Below are 12286 nucleotides of genomic sequence, written 5' to 3'. Positions count from 1 at the left end.
TGTGCAGGCAGGCTCACAGACATGTCAGAGCCGCATGTGGCCACAAGGAGACACATACACATATAAGGCTTGCTTGCTTTCTGAGTTATTATCATAACTAATGGATAGGTTCTGCAGCTTTTTCTGGAGGAAGCCAAGAGACCCAGAGAGGCCTTCATATCCCCAAACCTGAGAGACCTGGTATGTGGGAAGGGTGGTTCCTGGGGGAACGGGGAGGTGGGAGGTGGTTTCTACTCCCCTCCTGTGTTCCTAAACAGGGCAGGACTGAGGGGGCCAAAGCTAGGCCTATGCTGCCCCCTGGTGCCTGGACTGTTTCCCAGAACCCAGCTCCTCCCCCTTCCCCCCACGTGGATGGGCATGTGTGTGCAAGAATGCACGGATGTGTGGGCCCAGCCAGACAACAGAGGGTAGTAGTTAAGAACTAGGACTCTGGAGACAGGCTGCTTGGGTTCATATCTTGCCAACACTACTAACTGCATGATCTGGGCAATTTATTCTTCATGCTTTAGTTTTGTCATCTGTAAAATGGAACAAATAATAGTCCTAAGTAAGGTTTTGTGAGCAAAATGTGATAATACATATGAAGGCTTAGAACAGTGCCTGGCACATAGTAAACACTAGACACTATTTTTATGGCCCAGAATAAACCAGAAATAAGGAAGACAGAAGCGCCTCCATTCTACGCAGGAATCCCTGGTTTTGGGGGTAGTATTAGCCCAAGACAAAACCTATCAGGGATATGTGTGTTTATGCCTTTACTACATCTGAAAGGCAGGGAATAGATGAGGAGGGAAAGCAGCGGTGGAGATGGCCAGCGGGGAGTCGGTCCTAGGATTGCGGCGCGTGCTCACAAGTACTCACGACACACACAGTTAGTATGTGCTCCCAGGCGCTCATGCTGCCTGCAGACATCCACAGTGGCTGAATCCGGGCATCATCATCTAAGGGTCTCTGAAGGTCCAAGTTCCCCTGAACTCTTGCAAGAGAAGGGGAGGAGCGAATGCAGTCTCAAATTTTGCCTCCTTTTAGGGGTAGGTAGGTAAGGAACAAATAGTGGTAGGAAAACAGTATTTATTGTCATCCTCTCCAACTGATTGCACCAATGGGGATGTTATGATGTCATGGAAAGAACCCAGAATTTATAGGCAAATCTGGCTTGGGTCTGATTCTATTCTGTGTCCACCCCTTTAAATGGAGACAATAGTTACAAGTACTTTACACAGCTCAGGCTGGGGAGGTATCTAGGGTGCAAAACTTATGGAGGTACTCATCTTCCGGCTGTGAAATTGCAGGGTTAGCTAGACTTTGAGTAACAATACCCCCACTCGCATGGCCCTGTGAGTGAGTGCCATGATCGCCTTGCCCTCTTCCAGGTCCTACCATCCCACCAAGTGGCTGTTAAGACTGCATAAAAGAAAACATAGGAAAAGAACCCCACTGCAGGTTGTAACCCAACTGAGTCACAAGATCAATTTGGTGAGTGTATTTGTGTGCTAGGGCTGTCATAGCACAGCACCACAAGCTGGGTGGCTTAAGCAAAAGAAATTTATTGTCTCACAGTACTAGAGGCTAGAAGTCCAAGATCAAGGTATTGGCAGGGGTGGTCTCGTCAAAGGGCTGTGAGAGAGAATCTGCCCCAGGCCCCTCTCCTCGGCCTGTAGATGGCTGCCTCTGCTCACATGCGTGTGAGCCTATCTCCAAATTTCCCCCTTTTTTTCTAAGGCACCAGTCTGATTGGATTAAGGCCCAACTTAATGACCTCATTTTAACTTGATTACCTCTGTAAAGACCCTATCTCCAAATAAGGTCACATTCTGATGTGCTGGGGTACCTCATATAAATATGAATTTTTGAGGGACATAAGAATTCCACATATTAGTGTATGAATGTTCAAGAGACACAGTGTGACCCATAACAGTGAACACTGATCATCATTTCTTTGTTTTTTATTATTTTATATATTCATTGATTTGAGAGAGAGAGAGAATCATCGATTGGTTGCCTCCCATACATTACATGTCCCAACTGGGAATTAAACTCACAACCTAGGTATGTGTCCTGATTGGGAACCAAACCTCCCACTTCTTGGCATATGGAACTATGCTCTAGCCACCTGAGCCACACCAGCCAGGGTGATCACCACTTTTTAAAAACAAAGAATAGAATAGAATAGAATAGAATAGAATAGAATAGAATAGAATGGAAAATACCAGAAGGCATCACACAAAGAAGTAAGGATAAGTAGTGTCTGAGTTCTAGGTCTTGATGTAAAATACATTTTAGTGAGGGTTTGTGATTTTTTTAAAGCATCATTTGGATGTTGGTTAACATCAGAAATCACTCCAACAATAACATAAGCTCCCGGAGGACAGGGAATCATATCATCCTGTAAACACTGCTGTGTAGCTAGAAAAGACAACATTTTTTTATCTTGCTAGTAAATACAAGAACTACCATTTACTGAGTGTTTACCGTGTACCTGACACTGGGCTAAATGCTTATTTTTTAAAAGATTTTATGTATTTATTTTCATAGATAGGGGAAGGGAGGGAGAAAGAGAGGAAGAGAAACATCAATATGAGAGACACACTGTCAATTGTCTCACACAGGCCCCTCAACCAGGGACCTGGTCCAAAACCTAGGCATGTGCCCCAATTGGGAATCAAACTGGTGACCTTTTGGTTCACAGGCCAGCACTCAATCCACTGAGACACACAAGCCAGGGCTTGGCTAAATGTTTCACATACACTAAATTTAGAGATCCACTGATGGCAGGAGCTCAATGCATTTCACATTCAAGAGACAAGATGAGTGGGCCACGCTCAGGAGCACTAGGCAGTGTGCTGGGATTTGTGGAGGGTTGAGGGATAGAAGGGAAAGGTCACAGAAGTGTGGGAAGAAGCTGTGGGCCCTAGCCAGTTTTGTCTCTCAGACCTTTGCCATTGTCCCAAAATTTCCATCCATCTTGACACCAATCCACCCACCACCTGAATTAGAGGGAAAAGAGGCTCTCAGTTGTAAACTCCCCAGTTTACTTCTAGTAAACTTCTAGTTTCCTGCTCCCTACCAACAGACACATTCATCCACACCTGTGTCCTCCCCCTCAGGCTCAGAGGAGAGGAAGTCTGTGTCTCTGCCCCTACCCACGGTTTGTTCCTCCACCTGTGCTCAGGGCCCCTCCCTTCTGCTTCCCCAGGCACTGTTGCATTTATTATGCCCTTGATCCCCCAGATCTGCAACCTCTCATTTCTAATTACTACAGCTCTTAAACCTCAGCATTTAAACATGTTCAAATCTCTCCCACCTTTAAAAAAGTGAAGTCAAGCTGATGTCAAACAAAACCAATCTGCCCAGAATCTGTGTCCAGTTAATTCCACAAAAATGTGTTGGGTGTCTGCTTTTAGGCTCTTACAGCTGAGAGGGGAAGCCTGATTAGTTAACAACAACAACAAAAAAATGATACTACAGGATAATTGGGGCTATGGCTCCAGTGAAGCACAGGGTACCATGGGAGTACATAGAAGAGGCATGTAGACTAGGTAAAAGATAGGGGAGACCAGGGAGGTCTTCCTGGAGGAGATGATGCCCAAACTAAATCTTGAAGGAAAAATAGGAACTATTTAGGCAAAGAGAACAAGAGAAGAGCTAAACTAGGAAGAGGATTTAGTATATGCAAAAGTATGTATCCTATGGGATTATGGTAGCTTCTGGAAATGGGTAGTAGTTGGCAATGGGAGCACTAGAAGATTTGGGGCTGGTGAGTAATATCACGAGATTTAGTAGAGAGACCACCCTAGTTGTAATTTAGAGGAAGAATTTAAGGTATAAGTCTGAAGCCAAGAGAACAGTTCAGATGGAGGAGGAGACCATTCAGTGGAGGAGTAAAGGAGAAGCAGTGTGGAATTGAGGCTGGTTTACAGAGAAGTAAAGATATGAGGAGCCAGTGGGTAAGGAAAGAACAGAGTGAAGGAACTGAAAGTCTCAATAGACCTAAAGACCAGCCTGCCTGGGAGCAAGAGAGAAAGAGCTCGAGGGCTGGAATGCTGTGGTCAGAGACAAGGGCTGAGATTTCAGTCCAGTTCTCCTGGGAGGTGCAGGCTGTGGCTACTGGAGTGAGTGGCTATGGCAACGTGGAAGTGAGTCATTAGAGTTGAGAAAGGCAAGAAACCAAGAGGCCAAGGGGCTGCTGGACTACCTGAATGACACTGAAGCTATCTGGCTTTGCAAAAGACCTGAAGGCAGACAGGAAAACAGTGAGTCCGATGCCAAAACCCTCAAGGGTTGTGGGAAAGTGGCCCGGATGTCAGTGGGTGACAGCAAAAATAATAAGAAAGATTTAGTGAGGCTTTATGTATTACTTCAATTCCTACTTTAAAAACATCCAGGTTCTGTACATTTTCTCCTACAATACTATGAGATAGAACTATATGCCCAACATGGTAGCCACTAACCATATATGGGTATTTAATTTTAATTTAAAAATTCAATTTCTCAGATGCACTAGCCACATTTCAAATGATCAATAGTCACATATGGCTAATGGCTACTATATTAGTGCAGATACAGGACATTTCCATCTTCACAGAAAGTTCCATTGCATAGTGTGTTGATAGTCCTCATTTTATAGATGAGTAGACTGCAGTATGAAAAGTTTAAGTAACCCACCCAAGGCCAAAGAGCTGGCAAGTAAACCGGGATTTGAATCCAGTTACTCTAACATAATCACTGTTGCCCCTAAGCTGCATGCTACACATTTTCTCAATGGAAGGTGAAATAGCTGGTCTTTATAAAGGAAGAGGAATATATATGACTATGAGGGCAAACACTGGTGGTACCTACTCAACAGCAAGCCTTTCTCCCTTGCAGGCAAAGCCTGGATTTTGTACAGGTGTTCCCTCCCATGAGTTCAGGGGATGAATCTCATTGGTCTAACCAATCATAGTATTTCCATTCCCCTAGCCAATAGGACTGTAAGGGGCTCTTTAGAAAGATTTTGTTCTTCTTTAATACCAACTCCACATGTGAGACTGGAACAGCTGCAACCACGTTGTAACTGTAAAGAGAGAAATTATAATATTGAGGATAGAGTAGCAGTGCAAAGAGGTAAAACATTCTCCAAGAATTAACCAGCCTTCAACCTGCTCTGACCTTCCTCATCGTTCAATCTGCTTTAATCAAGTCCTCTGTTACTTGCTGCTAGATGCATCCCTAACTGAACTCTTGATCGAGCCATACTAACTACAGGAAATGGAGAGCCCAGAGTGGGCTGATTGCCCCAGCTTCCAACACCACTAATTTTGTGCGCTTGGAAGAACAAGTGATATCTCTTTAAAGAAAGAGTGTCCTCAGACAAGCAAAGAAGAGTAAGGACAGTCTGAGCCAAAGGTGGCCCAAGGTTTTGTGCAAGGATAGGGGTAGGGAACAATACAAGGGTGGTCAGGAAGAGGAAGCCCTGGGCTTAGTGGAGAGGGGCAGATGCCCAGTGAGGCCTGCCAAGGATGACAGGATGTGAGCAATGTCAGGGTCAGCTGATCTCAAGGTTCCAAATGAGGCCCTGGGCTGTCAGAGGCTTGCTGTGGCCAACAGACCTTCACCTCCCAGAAGGACAAGTAGCAGCCCTGGTGGGTGGGCAAAGTCAAACATCTCTGAATGGAGCTGGCTGTGGTCAGGATTGAGCCTCTGCAAGGAAATTCCAGCCTTCTAACTAGCACTGTAATTACTATCTTCCCTCCACACCCCCCAACCTTCTCTTCCCCTGTACAGCCAAGGTTCTTGGGAAAGTTATTCATACTGTCTTCCCTCCCTCACCTCCTCGGTACACTGCCAGCTGGCCATTGTCTCTACCAGCCCAGTGAAACTGTTCTGGCCTATGTCACATGTGCCCTCCTAAGGTCAAAGACAATGGCCTGCCCCTGCCCTTCCCCCACTGGACTCTCAGCTGTATTCCACACTGTTAGTTACTCTTGAGTAAGCTCTACCCCTGTTGGTTTTTATGATCCCTTTGTCCTGGTCTTCCTCCTTCCTCTCTGGATGCTCCTTCTCAGTCTCTTTCTTCACAGACCACTCTTCCTGTGTAATCTCCTCCAGACCCAAGGCTGCAGCATCCTGGGGGCAAAGCAATGTAATATGGCATTTAAAACCATGGCCTCTGGGGTCAGGTCACCAGGTTCAAATCCCTGCCCTACCATTTGGTTGATGTATGACATCCAAGTCCCTATCAAGATAAAGATCATTGTCTTTGCCAGCTCTCCCCACCCCAAGAGAACCACTGTTCTGATTTTTCCCACCATTAATTAGTTTTGTCTGAGAATTCATATAAATAGAATAAAACAATGACAGGTAAGATTCCCCAAGGGGGGAACGACCTAAGACAGACACGATCACATGGGAGGCCCCCAAGGAAGGACTTTGGGGGCTACAGTAAAAGAAGGTGATGGACCCTCACCCCTCAGCTTTGACATAGACTGATTTCTCATTGTCTGTGAGAAATCTCCTAATCTCTTGGCTGCCTTACCTCCCTTGCTCCACCTAAGCCTGAAACAATGACAGAAGGTGGTACAGCCCTGTGCTGGAAAGGGCGGGTTCCCCAGGCAATCAGGCCTAAGAAAAAATATGTAAAATCCTGTGAAACCTGCTTTGTTTAGAATGCTCTCAATTAAATGATAAGAGTCCAAGGAAGAAGTAAGTTTGTTCCTTAAAGTTTTTTACAGCTCTTTAGCTATCTGACCCTGACTCAAAATAGATTCTCAGAGTTCCTTGTTATTTGATCCTTACTTCCCGGCAATGAGTAATGAGCTTTACCTGAATTCCTGTGTAAACGAACCCAATAAAAGCCATTGAGGAAAAGGCTCTTGGTCTTTCTCTTGTGAGAGATCAGCCACCTTTCCTCCCCAAGCAGATCATGTCTTGGTAGACTTATTCTCATCCGTGGCAGACAGGGGGCTCTGTGGACAAAGCTACCTCACATCTTTTGATGAGCAAAAGTTTTAAGTTTTGATGTTTCTTTTATCAACTTTTTTTTCTTTTGTGGTTATTGCTTTATGTGACTTAAGAAATTTTTGCCTACCTCCCAGTCATGAAAATATTCTGTTTTCACCTAAAAGCTTTATTGTAGTTTAGCTTTTATAGCTTAAATCTATGACCTATTTTGAATGAATTTTTGTATATGGTGTGAGATAGGTCAAGTTCACTTATTTCTCCCATATAGATATTTAGTTGTTCTAGCACCATTTGCTGAAAAGACATACCCTTTCCCCAGTGTATCACTTTGATGCCTTTGTCAAAAATCAAGTGATTTTTGCCCTGGCTGGTGTGGCTCAGTGGTTGAGTGCCAGCCTGCAAATCAGGGGGTCGTTTGTTCAATTCCTGGTCAGGGCATATGCCTGGGTTGCAAGCCAGGTCCCCAGTGGGGTGCGCGGGAGAGGTGGCCATACATTGATGTTTCCCTCACTCTCTTTCCCTTCCCTTCTCTAAAAGTAAATAAATAAAGTCTTTAAAAAAATCAGGCAACTTCTAAGTGTGAGTCTGTTGCTGATCCCCCCTTCTGTTCTATGGGTCTGTTTGTTGATCCTTGCGGTAGTACCACAGTTGATGACCATAATCTACAAGTCTTAAAGCGAAGGAGTGTAAGTCTTCCAGTTTCCTTAGCACTGAGATTTTAAAAGCTCTCCCCAGGTGATTCTAGTGTGCTGCCCAAATTTGAGAACTTTGAGAATGTTCTAATGTGAACCAAAGTTTCCAGACCCAGTTTCCTCTGTCCCTATCCTCCAGGGAGACATGATAAACTAATTAGTAAACTTGATCCTAACTCCTTAGTCTGGAATCCTCTTCCTCTTTAACTTTGATGTATTAAGCACTTCATCATCTTCACCTGACTCCCCACTACTTCTAGAAAAAAAAGCCTGTCCTTAATGTGGCTAAAATCACCCTTTGTGGTTAGGCTCCCTAATATTTCATCCATCACCCTCCCTAACAAGTACCTTGAACTTCAGCCATATCATATTAGTCATTCCTCACAATTTTTTTAACTGTTAGTTCATGTCTTTTATTAACCCACATGCAATTCCTTGCACTTCAGTTTGTTGAAGCAGTAGGTCTGACATCTGCCACAACAATGCCTGTCACAGCGGCTGGCCGTAAAACCTCCAGCACCGTGTTCACCTGAAGGGGCTCTGGAGGAAGGCAACGATTTTGCCTTTCTCATCCATCTTATACTATTTCAGAACAGGCAGTTTAAGCTTCTTTCTCTGCACTTATTCTTCTTGGGAGTGGTATAAGACTTCTTCCTTTTCTTAGCACCACCACGGACAGAGTCTCAACGCAAGGTGACGAGTGGTCTCCTTTTGAACGCCGTAGTCAGACACAGTACGTCCATCTTCCAGGTGCTTGCCAGCGGAAAGTCAGTCTTTGCTGACCACATGGAATTCTTTCCTTAGACTGGATCTTGGCCTTTACATTTTCTATTGTATCCAAGGGTTCTTCCTTGAGAGTGATGGTCTTCCTCATAAGGTTTCCACGAAAATCTGCATCTTGGCAGTAGGTACGCCACAGATGGAAGATCAGAAAGCTTCCTTGAGTGTTTTGAACTTCCTCATTCTCCCATGTCTTTGCCTGCCCACCAGCCTAAAACGCACTTTCCTCCTGTCATTGTGTCATTTTCTTCTTCTCTTTCAATATGTAGCCCGGCATCATCTACACTGATGTGCTTTGACCCCCTCATACAGAATAAGCATCCTGCCCTGGTTCCCATGGCCCTCTGTGCTTTCCTTTATCATAGACATCAGGTACTGTGTTATAACTATCCATCACCTTGTTGCACAAACCCACTCATCTGTATGCTTCCTGAAGACTGAGACTGTGTGTTTCCATCTCTTGTCCCTAGTGCCTACCAATGTGCTCAGCACATATGAGCACATGTCTATTAAATACATGTCTACTTGAATACATGTCTACTTGAATACATGTCTATTAAATGTATGAAAACTAGGCTCCAATCTGTGTTGTGATTTGAGGCAAATTTCCTTAATCTCTTTTAGCTTCTTTCTATATCTACAAACTGGAAATAAGACCTATGCCACAAAGTGGTTATGAGTCTCAAGTGAGCTAATCCATGTAAAATCCACTGTGTGACTTGGTACATGGTAAGCACTAGCTCGATAAATCTTGGGTCTCTTCCCACCTTCCTCCAGACTCTTCACAAACACCCTTCCTATTTACACTTCTTTAGCTGACCACTAGGTGGTGTCAGTCTCTGGCCTGACATTCATTCTCAGGGCAGCCCCCTTAGTGCCCCAGTCCCAGTTCCTGTTACACTCAGACAGGAAAAGATGATTAATGATTTGTTGGGCGATCTAAAAAAGAAGATATCCTCTCTCATACCAACTTTTTTGCCCACTGTCACCATTGTAGGTATCCTGATTATGGATTGCAGAAAATCCCAGTTTGATTTCCCACCATTTTGGTTATAATTCCAACCCAAGGATTTGAAGATGGAAAGCACTCCTTAAAAATAGAAGTGGGGAGAGGAGAAAAAGCTCAGGCAGAGAGGGATTGCATAATGAGTGCTATAGGAGAAATACAGAGAGGATGCTTACAGCCACATCCATTAGAAAGGAATTAATTATGACTGTCTCCTCCACCAGCACAGACATCTCATCAGTCAATCAAGAGCTCCTAACAGTGGGTGGATACAAAGAAATAAAACACATCCTTGCCCTTAAGGAGTCTATGGTCTGGCGGTAGACACAGAGCCCTCCAAATTAAGTGTTAATATCTAGGTACTGAGGCTATCTTGAGTGCAAGTTTGGAACAGGAGAGATGGGCAAAGGGAGAATAACAGAAGAGCTTTTTCTGAGGAGGGGAGGGAGGAGCTAGGAGAACAGATAATTAAAGGCTCAGGTAGAAATATGCATTCTCTCATCTTACAGAGACACACTCAGCAGTTCACATACTGGAAATAACCCAAGTGTCCGACAACCTCAACGGATTGTGGAGAATCCAAGCAAGGAGATTCCAAATAGCCAATGTAAAAAGAGGACTAGAAGTGTGTACAGTGTGGAAGGGTTCAACATAAGTTAATTGAAAAAAGCAAGTTATAAAATAGTATATATTACATGAGCTCATTTGTGGTTTTAAAGGATGTTTATGTATACCTGTTTATCTTTAAAAAACAAACAAACAAACCTCTTGGAAGGAGACCCACAGAACTGTCAATAGTGGTTATTCTGAGGGTGGGACTGAAGAAAGGGAGTATGGAGAATAGCAAGCTTACTTTTCACCATGTACCTTCCTACACTATGAATTCTTTAAACCACTGTATATTACCATTTTTATAATACAAAGTTAAAAATGAATATCATTTACATTCAGGAGTTAACAGGTGTTGGGAGGTAGCAAATAAAAAGTGCTGGCGTGCTGGCTGAGGCCAGACTTTGGAAGCCCATGACGGGGAGAAGAGTTCATGTATGATTTAGTTGTCTATAGTCACCCAGTAGAGGTTTCCCAGCCAGGGAGAGACTAAACAGGGAAAGCAGACTTGGAAAGATTCACCTGTGTAATAAGGTAGCTGGCAGGGAGAGGGATGAGACTGCTCCCTCACAAGCTACATATGGTCACTCCATCTAGATTTTTCCTCTCAAAGAGGTCTGAAATCTGTGTAAATCTGATTTCACTTGGAGGTAACATTGGTAGAGGATCTTAAGAGAGGAAGGAATCTAGTAGGCATTCATCAAAAACATTCAGTGTGTCCCTGCCATGTGCCCGTCATTGGGTTAGCCCATGAGGGTTGTTGCATAGAAGGGTGAACATGATCCCACCTCAGCGTGAGGAACCTGTGACAGTGGAAATGGAAGAAATCTGAGCTTTAATTCAAAGAAGAAGAAGAAGAAGAAGAGGAGGAAGGAGAGGGGGAGGAGGGGGAAGAAGGAGGAGAAAAAAAGACAGGCCTTGAGCACAGACTTGCAAGATTAGATATAACTGGCAGAGAGTATGAGATTTCTACCCTGGGAGACTAAATGTAGGTGGCCTTGGACTGGAGCAAACCTAGCCCAGAATAAGCTCTGGTTTAGGGGAAAGGTCTAGTTCCCTCTGGATTCTTTCGTTGCTGTCACTGCCAGCAACGGACAAGTCCTCCATGCTGCTCTGCTTTCTGCCAGGGACAGACTGGAGGACTTAGGGCTCTTCCTTGAGTAGCATTTTAAAAGGGATAAGTGTGGTGAAACCCTCTCTCATCTCTAACGTCAATTTCTGGCAGTCAAAGTCACCTGCTGTCTCCCTGAACTCTGAATTCCAGACACCAGAAAATCAGACTCAGGGCACAGCCTTTAAACACGGCCCAGAAGGGGGCAGTGGCCAGAAGCACATTCAAGGGGCTCTGGAAACTGCCCCAAAGCCTTCTGGATTCAAAGCAGCATTCCTGTACCAGCTCAGGGCCGGGACAAAGGTCCAGCACTTAGCAGACACCTCCTTAAAATTCGAGTCCAGAGTCCCTCATCTTATTCCAAATCTAAAACCTCAACTTGGTGGGAAGCCCAGTCAGAAGGTATAAAAAAACAAAACACCAAACAAAAAAAATAAATGAGCCCTGAACTCTTGGGGCGAAGGGGTGGCCCCACCCGCTGGTGACTCACCTCCCTCCAAACCAGAGCTTGTCCCTCCCGCGCCCGGTGCCAAGCGAGTAGGGCGGGGTGGGTACTAAGGTGGGCTCCATCCCCGAGTCCCAGGAGGGCGGACAAGCACCGGCGTGTCCCCGCGGGTGTCCCTGTTTACTCCGAGGCCCGGAGCTAGGTGGGGGCGGGCCCTCGCGGCCCCTCCCCCACCCCGCCCCCCACCGCCACAGGCCCCAGTCCTGGTCCCAGTCTTACACAGTCTCGAAATCACTCAGCCTTTCCCCGTATCTTTCCGGAGGACTGGCCCTGCCCCCATCCCAGGCAGGCGAGGCACAGTCAGGGTACCTCTAGGAAATCAGGCCTCTGCCCAGACCTCCGGATCTTGGATCCCCAGACCTGTCCCGAAATCCTAGGACACTGACACCGAGTTTCAGAAAGAAGCCGCTCCGCTCTCCTCGCCCACTGCCCAATCACCCCTAGTCCACTCAGCAATTTGCAGCGAGGGGCAGAAAGGCCAGGTCACAGGAGAGGACGTTCCCGGCCCCAAACCAGCCACGACGCCACGGGACCCCCACTCTCAAACCTCCGGCCAGAGCTCCAAATCTCCTAGCTGCCCTGATTCCCCCCACCCTAGGGCAGCGCGCCAAATCGGCGCATGCGCAGTCACAGGACTGCCGCGT

The 12286-nt window shown here is 45.6% G+C and overlaps 1 long non-coding RNA gene across 1 annotated transcript; it reads right to left on the bottom strand.

Moving 5' to 3' along the window:
- Positions 1 to 2551: 2551 nt before the first annotated feature.
- On the bottom strand, positions 2552 to 11764 carry LOC123812656. The gene is made up of 3 exons (XR_006784620.1): positions 11628 to 11764; positions 5979 to 6105; positions 2552 to 5053 (listed from the first exon to the last, which is right to left on the bottom strand). It is a non-coding gene; the product is annotated as an uncharacterized LOC123812656 (long non-coding RNA).
- Between the last annotated feature and the right edge of the window lie 522 nt (positions 11765 to 12286).

Source organism: Phyllostomus hastatus, unplaced genomic scaffold, assembly GCF_019186645.2.
Source record: "Phyllostomus hastatus isolate PE091 unplaced genomic scaffold, TTU_PhHast_1.1 phas_scaffold_93, whole genome shotgun sequence".
Classification (NCBI taxonomy): Eukaryota; Metazoa; Chordata; class Mammalia; order Chiroptera; family Phyllostomidae; genus Phyllostomus; species Phyllostomus hastatus.
Note: the sequence above shows the minus strand (reverse complement) of the source record. Positions and strands in the feature narration are given on the sequence as shown.